This window comes from Lissotriton vulgaris, chromosome 4_1 (genome assembly GCF_964263255.1).
Source record: "Lissotriton vulgaris chromosome 4_1, aLisVul1.2, whole genome shotgun sequence".
Lineage (NCBI taxonomy): Eukaryota > Metazoa > Chordata > Amphibia > Caudata > Salamandridae > Lissotriton > Lissotriton vulgaris.
In genome coordinates this window covers 1,599,472,760-1,599,494,696 of record NC_141691.1, presented here as the reverse complement: position 1 = coordinate 1,599,494,696, position 21,937 = coordinate 1,599,472,760, and positions in this window count along the sequence as shown.

Sequence of the window (21,937 nt, the reverse complement as noted above, 5' to 3'; positions counted from 1 at the left end):
GGAGACGGAGCTGGGTGGGGTGGTGGTCCCCAAGGCTATATATAGCTCCAGGAGGGGGGCTGTGCAGCCCCCCTCCTTTACTTTTCAGGGCCTGTCCTGGGGAGGTAATGATCCCTGGGGCCTTATGTGGCCCATGAGGGTGGCACGCAACCCCTATCTCATTATTCAAAAATATTTGGCTCCAGGGAGGTGGTGGAAGGCCCCCCGTTAGCTGTTATTTAGCCCGTTGAAGGTGGTGTTCCCCAAGGCTGGGGGGGGCAGTGCTGCACCCCATCACTGTTTCTTTAGCTCCGTGGAGTTGGTGGTTCCCGGGGCCCATTGAGCCTCAGGAGGTACCCAGTGCACCCCCCTCCTTTTCTGTTTATATATAAAGGCCTTGGGGTGGTGATCCCTGGGGGTCCAGGAGGGGGTCTTGGGAGCCCCTCCTTTTTTTAAACAATGCCCCTGGGACATAATCCACCCAGGGGCTTTTTCCAAAACAAACCTGAGCTTGTTTTTTATTATTTTAATTTTCACCAGTTGTGAATCATTCACGATCTATGGAAAAATTCAAAACTAAAATGCCCTAAGGCCATAATCAGCACAGTGAAGGTGCCTGCGATCCCCCTTCCTTTTCCTAATTATGTAAAGTCTTGTCGAATGGGGTCCACAGGGCCATTATCAGTTCAGGGAGGGGGACACCATGCATGCCCTTCCCCAATATATATTTGAATTGACCCACAGACTCTGGGCCACCCTGGGGGTCATTTTACTTTTGTTTTTTACACATTGGAGTTCCTGGAATCGCAGGAACCCCCCCCCCCCCAATTTAAAAACAATTTGGCCTAGGGGTATCCCTTTGGGATCCCTCCACAAAGGCTAGGGGGTTCTCAGATCCCTATCCTGCCTTCTTATTTTTCTTTAACATTTCTCGAGTCCTGTAATAGCTGCTGCAACATTTTAGTTTATTTTGCAGCCACCTGCTCAGTGCACCCACTCCTGCAGGAGACTCACTTTCACAGGACCGAGATGGGGAAAAAAAACCCTAGGCCAATTACAATGCTCTACCTTTGGAAGTTGTGATCGAGAATCTCTCGCAAGAGTCCCTCAAACCCTTTCGTCCAGATACACAAATATTTTTGTACATTAATTTCTAAAAATCTACTGAATGGATTTTTCACCAGATTACAAAATCATCCTTTCTGGCCCAATATTTAGATTCTTGTCAACATTGGTGTAATTCCGTTCAGCCATTTGGGTTGTAGCCCTTTCCAGAAACGTCTGTAGAATTTGAATGGCAACATTTGGTTTTGGGACATCCCCCTTCTTCACCAGCCCTCGCCTCAAGTATTACCCTGAAAGTTTTGAGGAAGGAGTAGAGGTGGATGAACATTTTTTTTTTGGGGGGGGGGGGGAATTTCTCAAAGATCCATCAAACAAACCAAAAAATGCTCTTCATATAGAAATGCTGGCCTTATTATAACTACTCAATGGTGCCGAAGTGAGAGAAAGAGATCTACAAGCAGCAGCTGGGTTACTTTCTGGATTCCTCTCGGGTCCACCCTCTGATAAAGTGTAAATTGAAGTATTAACAGAGAGCATTTCCATTGCATCATGGAACATACAGATAGCACAAAGTAATGATGAATAGATCATTGCGCAATGACAAATTAATAGGTTCCTTGAAAGAAAACATTTCATATAAATTGGTTATGGGAAATCATATCTTGGCGCAGCTAAAATGTTAACATCTGGCTTTTATTCATTCCCCTACACAGTCAATGGAAAAAGAGATTCCTGCAGTCTACAATAATTCTCTGATAGGGATACATTTGCTTGTTTGTGCCAATCGTGTAAAAAGCAGTCTGTCCTCTGGGAAGGAATGCGGTTTGTCATAATGCAGCTTTGCTTGGAAGTTTCCCTGCATCTTTTTTAACCTTTATGTCATTAGATTGTAAAGCCTCGTTTCTAGGAGGGAGATAATCACCAACATGTTACATTTCTGTTTGATTTCTTAAAAAAGACTGTGGGAACTTTTCGAATTGAGAATTCTGAAGTCATGCAGCTTAAGTCCATGGTAGCTTTTTAAGGGGTCCTGTACCAGCCAAACCTTACTCACAAGGAGAGAAAAGCATTACCCTTCCAGATCACGCCATCTCACATAGAAGAAACAATTGCATTACTTCAAAACCTCGCATTTATATTTACTTGCGTGGGAGTTCTAGAGCACTGCGTGACACATTTGGATTACTTTAGACTTTAATCAGAGCTAACAATAGACAGTATTGTAGCAGCCAGGTAGGTTAGAGGCCAATAAAAAGGAGAAAGCTGCATCTAGGCCTATATTTACCATGATTTTGCATTGGGGTTGCATCACGTTTGTGGGGCAGCCCGACATAAATTCATTTTTTACATTTAAAAAGTAATCCAAAGCCACTTGAGTGGTTTTGTAAATGCAAAGTAACGCCTTCCGCTAACTTGCGTCAGGAAGGAGTTACATGGGTGGAGCATGGACGTTCCCATGCAACCACTCATGCATTTTGACCCAAACTCAAATATACACATGCTTATTAACCAAGGTTTGTGCCAAAATAGTGCGCCTACCCAACAGAGGCATAATGAGGAGAAATATTATTTTTTCTCCTAGTTACTTCCTTTCCATATGGGCTGCAGCCCATATGGGAGATGCGCATGACTGGTTTGGGCGGCCCAAGAGGGCCACCCAAACAGTCATTGCACACTTTGGAGTTGGCGTACTTGCTGCGGGGCTACGTTAGGGCAGGGTGGGGTTGGGGTGGCACGGTGGGGCTGGGGTCACAGGGAGGAGGAGTGGTTTGTGGACCATCAGCGTCAGGAAACCCTTTCTGGGTAGCTGTCACGCTATACAAACTAAAAAAACAAATAAATAAATAAATAAGTGAGAATGACATTTTGGCCAGCCGTCTTGGGCTGGCCAAACAGTCATACGCACTTAGTATTTCTCCACCTGGCTCTGTTTCGCAGCTGGGCGGAGAACAGTCCCAAGACTCCCAGGCACCTGTCTGAGTGGCCAGACAGGCTGCTCAGACCAATCACGATGTTGTTGTCATGCTGGTGACAGCAGCGGCGTGATTGGCTTAGGGGAGCCTGTGTGCTGCTAGGAGCCAGGAAGAGAGGAGAATGAAGGAGAAGTTGCAGCCGTAATCATTTTTAATTTTTTTTAATCTTCACCGCCCGTTTCATCACCCCAATTTCATAGCAGCTGCCACTGCATCTATCTCTCACCTTGTCCTTGCAGAATTTTCAGTCTAAAATGAGCCTGCTTGAACATATACAGGACGTTTCATGTACATATCTGTGTACAAGAATGAACAAAAGATGAAAACATTTAAAAATAAATGTGTTACATTTTACTACAATGGATTGGAAGGAAGAGATAGCATTTGCGGACCTTTGCTGCAAGAACAATCTGCCCAATTGGGCTTGCCATGTTTCTAGGGGGAATAACCCTGATTTCAAGAGGCCTATGAATACTGTGTTTGGTAGAGTTTCTGAGGCTATTGGTATTGGTCAGCATAGACCTCAGAATTTTGGGCATCAACTTTGTAAAATGATAAAGATAGCAGAAGTGACATCACACACCATTTGATCTTGATATCACACAAAAATATCCTATTACATCCTATGACCTTTGACCATTAATCATCACAGGAAGTGATGTTGTACGCCCCTAATCCTTATAGCAACAATTGACATTATTGACATTTCAAAACAACTGCATAATTGCTAAAGATTTTGAATTTCGGAATGCCGACATGATGTGCAAGGAGAACATTAAACGTTTCTCTAGGTATTACATAGCAAGTAATGTGTTCATCTGAGAAAATATAGTGCCACAAAACACAGAACAACACTAGGAACCAAATTATGTATTCTTCAACTGTCATGATTCAATAGCTTCTCTAGTTCATTTTACAATATGAAATATATAAATAAATCATAAGGAGAGGAAAAAAGGTGATTTTGAAAACAATGGTAGTTAGGGTACATGTATTAATTGTTGTAGATAATATATATTGAATATGAACTATGTCATTGACTTATTTCTTATTGGTAATACATTTTGATTTATGAGAATTTGCAAAGCATTACTACTCATGCGAGTACCGACTTGATGCATTTATTGAAACACATTATTTCTCATATACTCCCAATAATTATGCATTGCAACGACTTGCTTAGAAATCGCTTGTTTTAGAGATAATTATTTTATTCAGTCCAAAGAATGCATTGCACTGCTGAATGTAATATATTACAGAAGGTAAAGCATAATATCCGGGTAAGAGTGAAAGGTATAGAAAGTAACCTGTTCATCAAGACACTGTTCACTTTCTGTTCTTTTGTTGGCACTGGTGAGCTTTGAAAGAGGTGAGGCATAATACTTGACCACATTTGTAGCTAGTGAGTAAGTGAACCCAGCCTCTTCCACAGACAGTTCATTGACTTTTCAATGTGTGACACATATTAAATAAATGGTGTGTAATAGTGTTCTCTAAAGTACAGTTTTTACATACACTTGCTCAAAAGCCATAGATGTGTTATCTAGGATACCTGGGGATTCCACTAAGGAACCCAGGGAAGATCGTTGGTCAGTTGGTGGTGACCTTGGTACTGTATGGTCGCTATCTACCTTTTCCCAAAAAAAACATGTATCTCCCCTTACCTGGCATGCAGTTTCTTACGACAAGAGGCTCTCATTGAAAACTGATAACCTGAAGAGATGACCAACTTTTTTCAAAGTGACTATGTGCGCCCCCCATGTCAAAACGTAAGCCCATTGTGTCATGGCCATCATTTTCTAATGGGTGGCCAAATATGCCGTGTATACATATAATATAGTATTTATTTATTTATTTATTTTTGTAATTTGTTGAGCGCGGCGAATACCCGTGGGCGTCTCGGCGCTAATTGATTCCATTAAATTCCCTCATCGCTCATGGCAGGCTGTGTTGGACTACTGATCGAATAGCCAGGTTTTCAATAACTTTCGAAATTGCATAAGTGAAGGAGAGGACTTGATGCAGAGAGGCAAGGAGTTCCAAAGCTTTGAAGCCGCAACTTGGAAGCGACGGTCTCCCCAAGATACTGTCTTGGATCGAGGAACCACTAGATGATTCAGAGTGGCGGATCGAAGCATTCTGGTTGGTTTATAGGGTGTCAGATTTGCCTTAAAGAATTGGGGAGCTTGGTCATGTAATGCTTTATACACTATGCATAAAGATTTAAATTTTATGCGATTGCGGATCGTTAGCCAGTGATAGTTTTTGAGGGTGTCAGATACTGAGGAAAATTTAGGTGTTCCTGAAAGGAGCCGTGCTGCAGCATTCTGTAATGACTGAAGTTTGTTTATTATCCTGGTTTGGGCATTTAAAAATAGCCCGTTGCAGTAGTCAAGGGAAGTTAGCACTAACGAACTAACTAGTGTTTTTGCAGCAGTAGCTGGGAGAAAAGGAAGGATCTTCCTAATCAACCTCAATTTATGGTGGGCAGTTGCCGCTACCTTGTTTGCATGTGCCATGAAATTTAGGTCCACATCGAAAGTTACTCCTAAGTTCCTAACCTTGAGTGTTGGCTTCGGAGGCTCACCCATTCCCGATGGCCACCAAGTTGATGACCAATCAGGTCTGAGGGGTCCGAAAATTAGCACTTCCGTCTTATCGGAATTTAGCTTGAGACAGTTGCAAGCCATCCACTCACTGATTGCGAGCATTCCGCGCCGAAATCGGTCAGCCACCTCTGGTCCATTATCTTTAATACCCAAAACCAGCTGGGTATCGTCTGCGTAGGAGGTTACGCTCATCCCATATGCCTTGATGACGTTGGCAAGGTCCGACACATAGATGTTAAAAAGTGTCGGACTTAGGGATGAGCCTTGAGGAACCCCACATGGTAATGACAGATTGATGGATTGGTGAGGGCCAATGGTGACAGCTTGTGATCTGTCAGCTAGGAATGAGGCAATCAGTTTGCTCGCCGATTGGTGAATGCCCATCTTTTCGACACGGTCGATTAGAGTGTTGTGGTCGACCGTGTCGAACGCCGCCGACAGGTCCAACATGACTAGGACTGCTGTTCCACCGAGATCTCGGATGGTCCTAATGTCGTCCGCAGCCTTGATTAAGGCGGTTTCAGTGCCATGGTGTCTTCGAAAGCCAAATTGTGAGTCATCCAGTAGATGGTGTGTCTCGATGTACTCAACCAGCTGTTGATTCATGGCCTTTTCGACCACTTTGGCTAAGAAGGGTAGGCTTGCTATTGGTCTATAGTTCTTTGGGTCTGTCTTGTCCAAGCTGGCTTTCTTTAACAGAGGCTTCACAATTGTATTTTTTAGGGATTCGGGAAAGATTCCGGAGCCTAATATTGTGTTACAGACTGAAGTGATCATCGGGATGAGAGTATTCATCACTGGAGGGAGGACCGAGAATGGACACGGATCCAGTATGGATCCTGTCTTAATGGAAGAGACTATTTTTGTGGTTTGTTCCATGGTCAGAGGTTTAAAACTCGTGAATTCATAGTCCGGTACTGGCTTAGGGGGGGACGAGTTTGGGGGGTTAGAAGAGAAAGCCTGATAGATGTCATTGACTTTGGAATAAAAGAATGTAGCCAATTCATCACAAAAGGATTGAGAGGCAGGCGGGGTAAGATCTGGTGCGTTGCCCGATAGTGTTCTGGTAATATCGTATAGTTGTCTAGATGAATTTTTAGCTTTGTCGATTTCTTCTGAAAAGAAAGTTTTCTTTGCTTCCATAATCATGTCTTTATACACTGATAGTGACTCTTTATATTTCACTTTCTCATCGGGATCATAATTTCTTCGCCATTTCCTTTCCCTGGTTCTGTTGAGCTGTTTTTGTCTCCTAAGCTCGTCAGTATACCATGGTGCAGAAGGGGTCGTTCTGTTCGTGGAAACTTTTTTTGTTGGAACTAAGGTATTAGTGGCATTTCTTAGCCAATCGTGAAATTGTTGTGTGGCAATGGATGGGTCGGTGGAAAGTAATGGACAAGAGCTGTCCAATAGATTGATTAATTCGGAATGGTTAATATTTTTCCAGATTTTAAAAGTGGCTGGCTTCGGCGGCAAAGCTTTTCTCTTGGAAGTATCTGTTAGAGTCAGCTTATTGAATATGACATAGTGATCTGTCCAAGGCAATGGCAGGATGTTAAGTATATGTAGGGTCTCAACATTAGAAAAAATACCGTCAAGAATGTGTCCAGCTTGGTGGGTCGGAGACGTGATCAAATGTTTGAGTCCTAACATGTCCAGATCCATAATCAAGGTCTGGGTATCCTTGTCCTCTTTCAGGTCCAGGTGAAAGTTCATGTCACCCAGAATTGTAAATGATTCCTCCATGATAAGTGATTCCATGATTGTACTAAGAGTGTTTATAAAAGGTTTTCTGTTTCCAGGGGGACGATATAAGAGTAGTCCTTTGAAACGATATATGGCTGTGAAGCGAATGCTAAATTGAAGTACCTCACATGTGGTTACCGAAATGGGAGTTATTTTAATTGGAAATTCTTCTCTGGCAATAATTGCCAGTCCCCCCCCTCGTTGTAGTTTCCTGTCCAGGCGGTAAATGGTGTAGCCATGAGGCACAGCAATAACCAAGTCTGGTCCGGATGCTTCATCCAGCCAAGTCTCAGTCACAAAAAGGACATCTAGATTGTTGTCTATGATGAGGTCGGCTATTTCTTGTCTATGTTTGCCCACTGATCTCGCATTAATCATTTAGTGACATAACTTTTTGCCATTAGTGCTGTCCATATGCTATAGGTGACCATTATGTTAAATATTACTTCTAGTCTGTCAGGGCCAGCCATTTGTCATAGTTACCCCTCCTATGTGCCACAGTTGTGCTTCCTTAAACTAAGAATTACCTCCAATGAGCCAATCCCAATCTTTAGCCACTAGAGCTCCACGCCAAGAATATCCTCCAGTATTTCAGGGGCAGCATTTTTCCATAGGTGACCGTATGCTAAGAGTTATACGTAGTATGTGAGTGGTTAGCATTTTGCCATGGGTGTCCCATAAGTCAAATATTGCCTATAGTATGCCAGTGCCAAATATTACCTCAAGTGTGTTAGGGCTAAATATTACCTGTAGTATGCCAGTGCGGGTATTTTAACACAGGTGTCTATCATAGTAAGAATTGTGTCCGATATGCCAGTGCCAGTATTTTGCCATGGGTGCTGCTATTAGTTAAGAATTACTTTCAGGATGCCTAGGCCCAACAGCAGACTCAAAAACATAATGCCATGTTTCATCACACTCACTACAGGACTCCTTCCACTGGAAGGAGAGAAATTTTATGAAACCTAAGTGTGGCCTAGGAACTTACTGATATGAAGTCGCTTTGCTTTCTCCCTTCAAGTGCAAGGCTAGCCTTTGCTGCCAATGGCTATATTTAAGTGCATCCTGTCTGTAGTTTTCACCACAGACTTTCAATGCATCGTCAGGAACCGCTATGACAGTGGTCATCTCAACATTACTCTGTCACCCTGACAGAGTGTATCCGATCTACCAAACTCTAAACCGAGGGCCCTTTGTGTGGTATAAATCTGCAGTTTCTGGGGATCAGTCTGGGCCTGATTACGAGGATAGTGGTCCTAGGACAGCCACATTTGTGGGGCACAGCTGTGGTGGTCCAGCCACCGCTGCACCAGCAGTCCAACCACCTTATTAAAACTAAAGTCGGACTGCAATTGCACTGCCACAACCACCAGGGATCAGAGATCCCCGGTGGTGGCGAGGCAGTCCTGAGGTGCAATATGCTTGGTTCGACCGCCATGGCCCCACCATGCATATTATGAGTTTTCTCTCCACCACGGTTTTCATGGCAGTTCCAACTCCATGAAAACCGTGGTGGTGAGGAAGCAAAGAGGGCCTTACAGGGCCTCCTTGTGACTCATGCAGGGAGGCACATGTTGTCTGGATGCACCCCAGTGCCTGCACTGCATGGACTGCACCAATCAATGCCATGAAGGTACAGTCTTTGATGTTCCCTTTACGGTACCTATTGGGGACCATCAAAGAAAGTCCCGCTAGTGACCAAAAAAGTTGTAATCTGGTGGGAGGTGCGCACACAGGTTTGGAGGTATGGGAGTGGTAGTGGTCCTGGTCCTGCTCCTGTAACATAAAACTCCTACAGCCTGATTCATGTAGGTAAATTGCACTCGCAAAGGGCCAGATTCTCAGAATCTGGCCCTTAGCGAGTGCGATTTTTGCATTTGGTATTCATGATACCAAATGCAAAAATCGCTATGTAAGAATTCGCATATTTGCGTGGAATGGCATTTAAGGAATCGCTAATAGAGATTCCTCAAATGCTATTCATGACACACAACAAAATTGCGATTTTGGACTTTTGGGGCCGCTATTTACCGACAGGTCAGACCTGTCGGTAAATAGCAAAAACTCAGAAAAATGCTTTTAAAAGCATCATTCAAAGTTGCATGTAGCACACACACATGTCCTTTGGACATGTGTGTGCGCAACACCTGTCCAAAAGTGCGTTTTAGGGGTGCTACAGGGCGTCCTTTGGACACCCCTGGCACCCTTAAAATCTCTATCTCAGTTGCGAGTAGCAAATTGCTACTCGCAAATCCCCATTCATTCCAATGGGCCTCTTGGCCCATAGGAATGATTGGGGAGTATTTGCGAGTAGCAAATTGCTACTCGCAAATAAAGAACATGTAGGAATCGCTATTTAGGTAGCAATTCCTACATGAATGCCGTTTTGCGTGTCCTCAATAGCGATTCGCTATGATTCGCTATTAGGGACACGCAAAACGGCATGTACATGAATCAGGCTGCTAGTCAAGCTCTCTGTGTCTATAGCCCAGCTTGTACTACAAAATTGCCTGTACAAAAAAGTGGAGGTCTCGTTTATTGGTATATATAATTTCAGTTTTGAAAAAAAATAGAGATATTGCACCTGAAGCAATTATTGGTGCAATGCCAATAGTCTGAAAGTGGTTTTGTCAGTTTTGAATGGGTTGTTCAGAGATGTTTGACTGATAGAACTAAGACATTTTTAGGGGATAAGTTTCATAGTAAGTGTTTTGGCATCCAGTTATTCATGATTTCGTATGATTATGAGAGGTGGTCCTGTTTTTTTGTAATTGTCCGGTACAGTTTTGCGTTGTCCATTATTTATGGGCTGAGATGTTATCATAGGATCTATTCAGACATTGAGTAGTGCTTGGTGGAAAACAGACTATTGTGGCACTTTAAAGTGTCATTTTCACTGTTGATTTAAATCCTACTGCTGAAGCGAAATGGCGTCCCAGACTGTAACAGACATAGGTTATTTTTTTAGAGAAGAAGAAAGATTATAGTTGATTGTGAAAAGTGAGATACACAGTGGTAGTTGTTCGACTCCCAGATGGGGTGCTACAATGTTTAACACCCTAAGTGGATAAAGAGTGACCACGAACAAGAAAGAATTTCTTGAATGGAGCAATCCCGACAGGGTATATTGGCGGAGATGGTCTTGGTGATATAGAGAACCTATTCTGTGTAAGGCTTTTAGCAGATGCAAAGTGATTTAAAAAATATTAGAGGAAGCCACTTTATAAAGTTACGTCAATTGGATATGGTGGATGAAGTGGGAAGATTAAGTATGATATATTCCTCGGAGTTCTAAACCAGCAGAAGCCATTAAGTGTGATAGGCAGACATTTATGAGAACGCGAAAGAGTGCATAGTTGGCCGGTCGCCTGTAGCTCTAGGGAAGAACGTGTACTCTCTTGCAAAGAATTGAGAGCTGAAGAAAAAAAGGGAAAGACCTTATTAATTCTCTCCTTGAAAGATAAAAGAGGATTGAAAATAATTCCCATGTTGTGCACGGAAATAACAGGTGTGAGAGACTGGTCAAAGTAATTTGCCCACCAGCTAGCATCCCAGACATCTGGATTATTGCAAAATACCAGTACCTTAGTTTTGTCTTTTTCTAGTTTCAACTAATTCTTCTTGAGTGTGAATCCAGGAAGTTCACACAAAGTAATGTGTTGGCAGCGGAAGATAACTTTTTGTTTAATTACTTTCTGTGAACGAAAGATAAGACCTAGCCCAAAGCAGCCTGAACCATAAGCGGTAACATAATGACCATAATGATAACATAGGGCCAGTGCCAGACATGGCTTTTATTCCACTGGCCATTCGCTAGTTGAACTAGAGCACTTGGAGGCCAGTTTTGAAAGCCCAGATCTACTGCTGGCTACTCTGTCACTAATTTGCAAACAAAAAAGTATCCCACCTAAATACTATGAAAGGTCGGGCTCTACTCTCATGAGGTGGTACACCATCCTCTCATATGCAGGGAAGGAAGCAATTTCTTTTTGTTATATAACCCTCACACACTCTAGTAGTGTCATGCTTAATCATCGGGTTCACCCTGACTCCTAAAGGTCAGGGTGGGCTCGAGCATCTTCCAGGGAGCACTTAAGAGAAATAGGACAGGGGGTTCAAAGATTACAAATCCTCCATTAACTCCAAGTATCCCTTTATTCGAGGAGTCACCGGGGATAGTAAGATTTATAATAAAAATGCCGGGAGACGTGAACCCAAGTAGATGAGTAAACGGTGCAGGACTCATGATGAATGTTTGACTATAGGGCTACCTCTCCACCCGCAGTCTGTTGAGAAACAACAAATCCACCACAATAGGGTTGGGTTCATCATTCCGGAGTACCGGATCTAAGATAAGTATATATCAGACCGGTCCTCAAAGTGAAGCTTTCAGCACTTTATTTCAGGAATGAGGTAGCACCTCACTGCAATCTAGGGAAGGGATGCCCATTGCCCTCAAGAAAGCCCAGGATGCTATCGGGCCACTCGCTAAGGGCTGAAACATGTTGGCACAGAAATAGGGTCATAGGACCATTACTTTCTCATGACCCTACCTTTATAATAAATTTGAATATCCCCAGCGACTCTGCGAATAAAGGGATACCTGGAGTTAACAGAGGATTTTTAATCTTTAAACCCCTGGCCTATTTTTCAGAGGATAGTGAAGTGTCGGCCTCCGACTTGGTACCCCAGATATTTGCATACTACTTCACATGCTTCTATGCTAACCAGCAGGTGCCCATGGCTGAGCAGCTCAACCCAATTCTCCTAGTCTCTCTCAACTGTAGAAAGACGAGAACTTGAAGAGCCCATCACAGCATCTGCGATTGCGGAGGCCATAGGGTTACTCCCCACCAGGAAAATGCCTGTATCCAATGACTCTCCATTAGAACTCCACAAGAAATATGCTTTCCTAATGACTTCCTCCTATCTTGCAATGTATGAGGAGTTGCTGAAAGTGGGTGAGCTACCTCATGACCTCAGAGTGGCCATGATTTCCTCTATCCTAAAACCACAGATGCCTCCTAAAAAGTGTGGGTCATATAGGCCTATACCCATCATAAATATAAAATCAAAAATCTTGGCCAAAGTTCTAGTAAACCTGCTGGTGAAGGTCATCACCTAACTTAATACACCCAGAGCAGAGCAGGTTCATGCCAGGGTGCAGCACAGGCCATTGCCTCTGTCAGATGCCAAGTCTAGGGACAGTGAAGATGGCCAGGCCCTCATCTCAATTGACTTCGAGAAAACCTTTGACTCAGTCCACTGACAGTTCTAGTTCTTCCTCCTGGAAGGCATGAATTTTGACCCCTTTTCCGCTGCTGGGTCCAGATGCCTTGGGCAACAGTACGCGTGAATGGAAAGACTTGGAGCAAGGCACAAGTCAAGGATGACCCCTTTCACCCCTCCTATTTGCGCTGGCCAAGGAACTATTGGTGCAATGTATTTGGTGGGATGAACAATTCCGTGAATTCTGCTGGCCTGATGGCCATGAGCAGTGGCGGCTCGCACAGGTAAAGCTGTGGGGCGGTGAGGCGGAGCAGGGGTGTGGCTGGGTGGGGGGGTAGTGGAGTCTGACATACGATGGGAAAGTGGAGAGTAAGGAAATAAATTAATAAAAGCACTTACTTTGCGCTTGCAGCATCACAGAGTTGGTGATGCTGCGAGCACAAAGTAAATAATTTTGTTTAGTTATTTCCTTACTCTACTTTCCCGTCATATGTCACACTCCACTACCCCCTCCACCACCCAGGCCCGGCCCGGACCCTCAGTGTTACCTGTGGGAGCCGCCACTCGCCATGAGGATTGGGTTTTGCTTTACCCAAATAACCCCGTGTTCTACCTCAGTGAGCCTGAGACCTCTGCCCGAGCCTCTTGGGTATGCTACAGATATACGCAGAGGTTTCGGGCCGCATGGTCAACTGGCCCAAGTCCACTTAAATCCCTCCCTATGGCTGATACAAGGATATAAAAGCGACAATTCCACTCCAATTGTCTACTCACCACTTTAGATACTTATGAATGCAAATTTTACAAGGAAAAAATCAAAGACACAGGTCATTGGCAATAGGAAATAGGTTTACTCAACTAACGTCAGAGAGACAGTCAACCCCACAGGACTGAAAACTGTCTCAACTTACTGCATGCAGGCAGCTCCTTTTATTCTCAAAACCTCAATGACTTCATGCATGTTATCTTACACAAGCAAGTTATGAAAAAGTCACAGAATAGGACTAGTTAATGATATAGTTGCACAGACCCCACACCACCTACATTCATGACCTTGTGTCTCTACCTGATAAGTTCCCCTTATGCTGTAACCCTGACAAAGCTTTGAAGACATTATCTTTTGCTTTTCCTACCTAGGAGTGTGCTTTATTCTACTATTCTCAGGGTTTCTTGCGTAGCTTGAAACGCATCTCTTTCAAAAATGGAAGTGGGGTTACATTCTTATGTGCTCTAACCTTTAATTCTTACAAAACGTAATAATTATGTTTCTCTGTTTAACTGAAACGTATTGATTTTGTGTTCTGCTCATCCCTGAACCCTCCCCCCCCACCCTTACGCCGTGTCCTTGTGCAACCTGGGCCTACATTGTTCTTTAATTACATTGATTTTTACATTGCTCCCTGCAAACTGGTGTTGGGGAGCTTTTGTTTGTCTGCCTGAGGTTTCCTATATTTATTTTCCTTAACACATGTTGCATTCTCCAGGCAATAGGCATGGGCCATTAATGTGATTGCCTAGAAACGGCATGGCTCACTGGGTCATGCCTACCAACACAATGTAGCAATGGGTCAAAAGGAGAACTACTTTGTATGTATCTGTAAGTACGTGACCTCAACTGCTACTGTTGAGCAGCGAAAACCTACTAGGGTACTTTCTCTGTGCGAAAAAATTCTCATCAGATTACCGACCTGTACCACCCTACATCATATGGGAGCCTTCACCATGGAGGTAGATTGTCGTACCCTCTGTAGATTTGGCCCGGCTCAGCCTAATCTCACCTGGATGTCCCAGTGTAATATTTCTAGGTGTCAAGTGGCAACTGACTAACAGTGCTAAATAGTGAAAATCATAAGTGATTAAAGTGAAACTAAGTAAAATTGGGTAGTGAGGGGGTAAACATGTTTTAAATGGGCACCTCCTCACTCCCAAGTAATAAAAACAGTGCAGGTAGTAGTGTAAACAAATAACTACTAAAATAGATATTAGGTCGACATGTTTCTGCAGTTAAACGGGCCCAAAGGTCTCCTACTGCTTCATCAGGACCATGAGTGCTACTGCTAAATATTAGTGAAACAAGTGAAAACATTTTTTTTATATCACCTGGAGTTCTCCTGATTTCGTGGTCCAATGTGCACGAAAGTATCGAAAAGAACAGACAAACAGAAACATACAAAAATAACATACACATCATAATTAATGATGTATCAATGTCATATTATTCCTTCAAGATTCATTAATCAAATCAAGGACAGACATTTCAGTATGTCAGATTTATCTATGGTGACATACCGTGATAATGTATCAACTTTAGTACATTGTCACTCACCTATGTGATAGGAAAATGTAGCCCCACCTCACCTGGCCACAGCGCAGGTAAAACGGAGCACCGCTCTAATTAGATAAGAAGAAGAAGAGGGTGTCAAAGGAAGAACCTCATAAACCACATTGCAAGAATCGCTTTGTAAGAATATCGTAAACCAGTCTTTGTTTCATTATAATTCCATGAATGCATTCTCAATGCTACTCAAAGGTACATAACCTATCTCTGTTCGGTGCCGCCGCGCGCCGTATGTAACCAGACCACCTCGGTCATAAGCTGGTTATTAACCTGAGGTTATGGTAAGCAGTAAATGCGTCAATGGCGCTGTGACTATTAGGTTGGTCCGGCAATGATTATATCCATTGTGCTGTACTATCATACTAGTGTGTAAACATTAGTATATGCCGGTCTCGGTCCGTCATTAGCATCAAAAAACGGTAATCTAACAAGGTGACCATATGCTTAGCATCTGCGCGTTGTGAACGCCACTTGGAATCAGCAGTGACACATCGTGTATCCAGCGTGTACACGCTGGGTATCTAGGCCGTCCTTCCGCGTGTAACCCGATCTGAGCTATCAGATCAAGGGAATGTCTATCGGCCTGCGCTTACCTGTCCGTCGGTACCCCGGACGTCCTTCTGGGCTGTCTGTGGGGAGGTACCGATACGGAGCGGCGGCGGCCATTATATTGCTTTGTTTGGTCGGCAATATGACGCATCCCATGACGTCATCCGCTAGTGCCCCAAGAGCGGCTGGGAGATGTAGTTTTCATCTATTAATCAAAGTTTCCGTGTCCGCCCCTCACTACTTTGTTACGTTTATTGTGTATTATATGCGATGAAAGCACGCATTATATATCGAGGAGAATTTGTGTTATCCCATCTAGGGGTTTTCTCCGAAATACGGCGGCGGCCATTGCATTGTTTTGGCAAATTGACGCCACCCATAGCGTCATACCCTGTACGCTAAAAAGCTGGGATATGTATTTTTTTCTGCTAATCACGGTTACAATATATGTAGTTTGCTTCTTCATAAAGCTTATTGTATTTCTTAGAGGTTAAAGCATTTTATTGAGTCAGGGGGAATTTTTATTCTCTCGTATAGCGATTTAGTTTAACCAAAGGAAGTATGTTTTCAACACCTCGTGTTTAACTGCTATACAGCCAATAAGTACAACTGTGCTGATCTATAGAAAGATCAAGTCCTGATGACGCTGACTCTATTCTGAAGTATATATAAAATAGCTCAGAGAGTGCTTATCAATGTTCACTTGAGGCATAACTTTGTTCAAACAGCAATGTGCATATTCAGTATGCTCATCAGGAGTACAAGAGCATTCCGAAATTACCAAGAAGTGAATATTGAGCGCCATAGAAGTTTTTTCTAAGTCATGTATTATAATGACATCCAAGGAATATCCTCATTAAGTCCAGTTTTGTCAGTCTGTAGCCTGTATACCCATTTCTGTTCCCGTCTAAATAAGAAGGCACTCACATCTGTTATATGGGATGGAATCAGTGGCTGCTCGAGTACTGTCCAGCGCAAGTCTGTCGGTGTATGGCGTGCTTCAATAAAATGGTTAGTCATTCTTGTCGACTGTTTTGAGCATCTAGTTGAGCTTTTATGCTCTGAGATGCGCACTTTGACTCTGCGGGTAGTCATCCCTACATATTTTTTGTTGCAGTGACATATAATCAAATACACGAGGTTCGTGCTATTACAATTGGTGAACCTCCGTTGCTGCCAAGGTCGGTCCGTTCCAACGTCAATGCTCAATGTTTTTGTTGTTTGTGGGCAGGCCGCGCAATTACCACAGGGATGATGACCTGTAACTGCTGGCATGTCCCATAGGGTCCCTATCGCTCGAGGGATATCGCATTTTGGTCTTGTGTGGACTAATTGGTCCCTTAGATTTTGTCCTCTCTTGAATGCAAAAAGGGGAGCGGGTATGGTATCCGTGTCTGTATTTAAAATGCTCCAGTGCTTTCTTATGATTTTTTTAATTTGATTAGACTGGGTGCAGAACGTGTTAACACAAGTTATTCGTTCCTGTTTAGGCTATGGGGGAAGATTTCTAACAAACTCTCGCTGTTTTTATTAGAAGCTCTTTTCTTTGATTTGTGAATAAGGCGTTTGGGATATTTTTTTACTGTCAGATCTGTTTCCAGGCTCCTAGCGTGGACCTCAAAAGCAGATTTGGTGGAACAATTCCTTTGTATGCGCAAGAATTGCCCATAGGGCAAATTGTCCCGTAGTGCTTTGGGGTGGCAACTCTCATAGCTAAGTAATGAATTTCTCGCCATGGGTTTTCGGTAAAGTTCAGATTCTAGGCCTGTTGGAGTAGATATAATCAATAAGTCCAAGAATGCTAGTTGTTTTTTGCTATATTCTATCGTGAACTTGAGAAATAGGTTTCTCTCATTAAGCCACTTATGGAAGTTCTTTAGTTCATCCACAGAGCCTCGCCACACTACCAAAACATCATCGATGTAGCGCTTCCACAGGCGCAGGCAACCTAAGAAGGGATTTGTGTCTGCAAAAATGTGGTCCTGCTCAAACCTGTGTACATACAGATTAGCGAGACTAGGGGCAAAAACGCTGCCCATACTAGTCCCGCTAATCTGCAAGTAGAGTGAGTCTTCGAACTGAAAAAAGTTTTCAGTCATTGCCAATGTTGCCAATGTCATTATTAGTCTGACAGGGGTTATGGAGCTAAGCTCTCTCTCAGCCAGAAGGGCATCAATAACCTCTAGGGTTTCCATCTGGGGTATCGAGGTATACAGGCTCTCAACATCAAAGGACACCAAGAGGTCTATGTCTCTGTCGTATTCAATCTCAGCTAAATGCCTGAGAACGTCCTTGGTGTCCTTTAAAAAGGTTGGCATCTCCCTCACCATAGGCTTAAGGAAATAATCGACAAAAGTCGATAGTGGTTCTAACAAAGAACCTATCCTAGAAATTATGGGACGTCCTGGAGGTGGGCGTTGTGCCTTGTGCACTTTTGGGAGTTGGTAGAAATAGGGTGTTCTAGGATTAGTCGTACATAAGTACTGTCCTTCTTTCACAGTAATCCACCCTTCAGTCAAATCTTCCTCCACTATGTGACCAATCTCAGTTGTGAGTCTCTCTTTGGGGTCTGTGGTCAGTTTCCGATAGGCCCTGGTGTCATTAAGTTGGCGCATGCACTCATTGCGGTACATATCTAAGTCAAGTAAGACTATGGCACCGCCTTTGTCCACGGGTTTGATTACCACGGATTGGTTATTGGCCAGATCTTTCACTGCCTCTTGTTCTTTTTTGGATAGGTTGTTAAAAGGTCTTTGATTTTGGTGAAACAAATTTCTCAGATCTTGATCTACTACTTCTTCTAATGTGAGCACTTTCGTAGGAAGACCCACAGTAGTTGGATTAAAGGTCGATGGCCTCTTTGGACCTGTATTATCATCAAAAGTATGGCTGTCCCCTGGAATCTGGTTCTTGTTGGCAAACAGATAGTGTAACCTGATCTTCCTTTGGTTAAACTAAATCGCTATACGAGAGAATAAGAATTTCCCCTGACTTAATAAAATGCTTTAACCTCTAAGAAATACAATTAGCTTTATGAAGAAGCAAACTACATATATTGTAACCGTGATTAGCAGAAAAAACTACATATCCCAGCTTTTTAGCTTACAGGGTAGGACGCTATGGGTGGCGTCAATTTGCCAAAAGAATGCAATGGCCGCCGCCGTTTTTCGGAGAAAACCACTAGATGGGATAACACAAATTCTCCTCGATATATAATGTGTGCTTTAATTGCATATAATACACAATAAACTTAACGAAGTAGTGAGGGGCGGACACTGAAACTTTGATTAATAGATGAAAACTACATCTCCCAGCCGCTCTTGGGGCACTAGCGGATGACGTCACGGGATGCGTCATATTGCCGACCAAACAAAGCAATATAATGGCCGCCGCCGCTCCCTATCGGTACCTCCCCACAGACAGCCCAGAAGGACGTCCGGGGTACCGACAGACAGGTAAGCGCTGGCCGATAGACATTCCCTCCATCCGATAGCTCAGATCGGGTTACACGCGGAAGGACGACCTGGATACCCAGCGTGTACACGCTGGATACACGATGTGTCACTGCTGATTCCAAGTGGCGTTCATAACACGCAGATGCTAAGCGTATGGTCACCTTGTTAGATTACCATTTTTTGATGCTAATGACGGACCGAGACGGCATGTACTAATGTTTACACACTAGTATGATAGTACAGCACAATGGATATAATCATTGCCGGACCAACCTAATAGTCACAGCGCCATTGACGTATTTAGTGCTTACCATAACCTCAGGTTAATAACCAGCTTATGACCGAGGTGGTCTGGTTACATATGGCGCGCGGCAGCACTGAACAGAGATAGGTTATGTACCTTTGAGTAGCATTGAGAATGCATTCATGGAATTCTAATGAAACAAAGACTGGTTTACGATATTCTTACAAAGCGATTCTTGCAATGTGGTTTATGAGGTTCTTCCTTTGACACCCTCTTCTTCTTCTTATCTAATTAGAGCGTTGCTCCGTTTTACCTGCGCTGTGGCCAGGTGAGGTGGGGCTACATTCTCCTATCACATAGGTGAGTGACAATGTACTAAAGTTGATACATTATCATGGTATGTCACTATAGATAAATATGACATACTGAAATGTCTGTACTTGATTTGATTAATGAATCTTGAAGGAATAATGTGACATTGATACATCATTAATTATGATGTGTATGTTCTTTTTGTATGTTTCTGTTTGTCTGTTCTTTTCGATACTTTGGTGCCCATTGGACCACGAAATCAGGAGAACTCCAGGTGATATAAAAAAAATGTTTTCACTTGTCTCACTAATATTTAGCAGTAGCACTCATGGTCCTGATGAAGCAGTAGGAGACCTGTGGGCCCAGTTTAACTGCAGAAACATGTCGACCTAATATCTATTTTAGTAGTTATTTGTTTACACTACTACCTGCACTGTTTTTATTACTTGGGAGTGAGAAGGTGCCCATTAAAAACATTTTTACCCCCTCACTACCCAATTTTACTTAGTTTCACTTTAATCACTTATGATTTTCACTATTTAGCACTGCTAGTCAGTTGCCACTTGACACCTAGAAATATTTCACTTACACTGGGACATCCAGGTGAGATTAGGTTGAGCCTGGCCAAATCTACCGAGGGTACGACAATCTACCTCCATGGTGAAGGCTCCCAGATGATGTAGGGTGGTACAAGTCGGTAATCTGATGGGAATTTTTTCGCACAGAGAAAGTACCCTAGGTATGATTTTGCTGCTCAACAGTAACAGTTGAGGTCACGTACATTGTGTTGGTAGTTATATATGTATAGGGGCAGTAGCAATGTTCGGTCGATAAACATCCCCTAGGACCCCCCCCTCCTTTTTGTAGTTATGTCACTGGGGCATGCTCCCGCTCAAGCTAGAAGGCCGGGGGGCTCTGTTCAAAAGTGTTCCTCTCCCATGGTTTCTTCACACCCTATAGAATCACCCACTCCCATCCCACTTGCCTTCTTTGATACACTGCAATCTGAAATGGTGCGCTTTATTTGGGAAGGGGGTCAGCTGTTGATCTCCTTCTGTAAATGCGTGCTTAATCCATAAGACAGAGGGCTGGGACTCTCGGACCTCCAACGGTAGTACTGGGCCAGTCATGTTCTTCCAATCACCATGTGTTTTTTTATGGGTCGGGTCGACCCCTCAGTAGGGGTGGAACTCAGAGAGTTAAACTGCCATGGCATGCTCAGCCTCCTCTACGGCCCCAACACCCCCATGACCTTCCTGCCTGTGACCCAGGTGACCCTGCTTAGTTGGCACAAGGTGATACAATGGAATGGCTGGCACAGAGTGCTGACAGCAGCAAGGCCCCTTTGACTCGGGTCCTGGATCAGCCACAGTTGCCCTTGAGGGATTCCGGGCATGGAGCTCCATAGGTATCTCCACAGTGGGACATACCTGGATGGGTACATCCATGTGCACATTCCAACACCTCATAGACACACACTCCTTGTACAAGACACAATTCTACCATTTTCTGCAACTACAACATGAACTTGAGGCTTCCCTTGACTCCTCAAAGCCCCTCCCCTGGTACTACCGCCTAGAGACACACCTAGTAGGATTACGACTGGACAGTAAGGTCATCTACTGTCTATACCGTTCACTTGTCAATAACACCCGATACCCCATGACGACACTGAGGGAGAGATGGGAGGGTGATGTGGGCTCCTTGGATGAGGACGATTGGGTAAAGGCCAAAATGGCTCCGAGGACATTGGCAATCTCCATGAAGCTTTGCCTCAACCATCTGAAGTACTTGCACGGCGTATACCACAGCCACACAGGGTTGTCCAAGTTGTGGGCTGACCTACCACCGTGGTGCTGGCATTGTCAGCTCCCAGCGGGTCCTTTTTTTCACATGGTCTGGGACTGCCCCATTATCCAGGTATACTGGAAACGAATTTGCAACATCCTTTCATAGATTGTTCACATGGCCGTCTCACCAGACTTGAAGCTGGTTCTCCTGGGACTGATTAACGTGTGGATAGGGACTCGCCAGACCACACGGTTGGTTGGTATCTGCCTCATTATCACTGCCGCTCAAGGCTGGTGCCGCCATTCCTTGAACGGACCCGAGGGATGGACTATTCTGCTACAGCTAAGAGATTTGTGTATACATTTATGTGGTGCCCGTAAAACACTGCACGGTATGTGGCGAATGGGTGCCTTATTCAGAAGCCCGACCATCAGAGGATTAGGGCTCATGTGGCAAAATGTGTTGACTTCCCTACCTGGGGTCGGACTCATTGCAGCACTGATATCTTTAAGGTTGTTGTTTTATTGTACATAACCTGAAAGCTAATAAAGAGAGTTATACAGAAATAATTATATCTCCCACTGGAAAGGGCGGTGTTTCGATGGTGTATGCTATGTGTGAATGTTGCATTTGGAAAGCTGTAATTG